This window comes from Gastrolobium bilobum, unplaced genomic scaffold, assembly GCF_033153095.1.
Source record: "Gastrolobium bilobum isolate Gb01-03AN ecotype WA unplaced genomic scaffold, APGP_CSIRO_Gbil_v1 utg47910, whole genome shotgun sequence".
NCBI lineage: Eukaryota > Viridiplantae > Streptophyta > Magnoliopsida > Fabales > Fabaceae > Gastrolobium > Gastrolobium bilobum.
The window spans coordinates 54,248-56,046 of NW_026898940.1; the positions used below are offsets into that span (position 1 = coordinate 54,248).

At 41.5% G+C, this 1,799-nt stretch overlaps 1 non-coding gene across 1 annotated transcript; it reads left to right on the top strand.

Annotated features, from left to right (window-relative positions):
• Positions 1-1,491: 1,491 nt before the first annotated feature.
• On the top strand, positions 1,492-1,597 carry LOC133285639 (small nucleolar RNA R71). The gene has a single exon (XR_009748030.1). It is a non-coding gene; the product is annotated as a small nucleolar RNA R71 (small nucleolar RNA).
• The last annotated feature ends 202 nt before the right edge of the window (positions 1,598-1,799 follow it).

A 1,799-nucleotide genomic window follows, 5' to 3' on the forward strand; every position in this document is an offset into this window, starting at 1 on the left:
TTAACCACTTCCTCTGAATCAGTTTGACTGATTTCTAGACCCTCAAAACTACAAATTTTTAAAGAGTCTAACGCAGACTCATGCAAAGTTTTATCTTTGACTAAGCAAATATTGATTGCTCTCTTGTGTAAGAGCAACAGTCTCAAACTCTTCTAGCCTCCTTTTTCTTAAAAGAATTTCTTTCATGAATTTCACGTAAGTGGACATTTGTTCTAATGCATCCACAAATGGAATGTTGACATGCAACTGTTTTAGGAGGTCTAAAAATTTCCTAAATTGGTTGTCTTGCCTCTGTTTTTTCAACCTTTGGGGAAAAGGTGGTGGGAGTTTATTTGAGGCAACAGGTGTCTCAATACTTGGCTTAGATGCCTGACCCTTTTGAATGGATTTTTCCATAGAAACAGTCCCTAAAGATGTGTTTATTGGGGTCTGAATTTCTGGTTCAACCAAAACAGGCAGAGGATCACTATTTGTAGCCCCTTGGGGGCTGTCATGGACAATATGTGGCTGAACAGGTTCAGAATTTATATCTTTTTCCTGCTGCACTTTTTCTCTTCTCTTTTTTTTAATGTGGAAGGTCTAACCACAGCTTCTGGCTGATTCATAGATCTGCCATTCCTAAGCTCTATCATGTGGCATTGCTCATTATTCCTCCTAGGCTCTTCAGTATTACTAGGCAAGGTACCATGGGGTCTGCTATTCAAAGTATTTGCTAAATGGCCTAGTTGAGATTCTAAATTCCTCAAAGATGCAGGAATACTTTGCACAACAGCTTCCAAGCTATTTTGCTTAGTTTCATTCTTAACCAAATACTCCCTCAACAAAGCCTCTAAGGAAGAGGTTGAAGAGGTAGGCATCTCAGCAGCTTGGTTTTGAGTAAATGGGGCTGAAGACTGGGCAACAGGTTGCTGCCTTGGAGGTTGTTGGAAATTTAAAGGAGGAAAAGGTGGTCAGGTTTGGGCATTAGAGGGTCCAGCTAGCAACCTTTGCCCTTGGAAATATTGAGGCTGTTGGTTCTGCCTCCATCCTTGATTAAAATTAGTGAAAAAATTATTTTGGTTCCTATTTTGGTTCCCCACATAGTACACAGATTCTGGGTTGGATGGGCAGCTGCCAAACAAATGGGGCCCATCACAGAAAACACAAGTTTCACCTGTGTTCACAACATTGATTTGAGGTTGGGGTACTGGAACTTGAGGTTGAGACAACCTTGTCTCAATGGCTTGTCCTTGGGTTTTTACTAAAGTGGACAGTGCATCAAACTTGGCTGAAAGGGCTGTTACAGGATCTACCTCATGCAAACCAGCCACTCTCCTTGACTAATTTCTCTCTTCAGGCCATTGGGCATAATTTTGAGTCATTTGTTCCAACAACTCATGGGCTTGATTAAAGGACATGGACATAAACATGCCATTAGCAGCAGAATTTGCTAAGGCTCTGTTTTGAGTATTCAGGCTGTTGTAAAGGGTTTGCAACACTGCCCAAGAGGGCAAGCCATGGTTTGGGCATTGCTTAAGAAGGATCTTAAACCTCTCCCACACATCAGCTAAGGTCTCACCATCCTTCTGCATGAAGTTGGTGATATCACATCTGGTTTGTACTATCTTGTTGGATGGGAAAAATTTCATGATGAATTTTTCAGCCAATGTGTGCCAATTGGTTATGGAGTTGGATGGAAGGGAGTGCAACCACTCTTTGGCTTTGTCAGCCAGTGAGTGAGGGAAAAGCTTCAATCTCAGCACATCATATGAGATGTTAGGATTCCTAAAAGTGTTGGCCACTTCTATGAAATTCCTAAG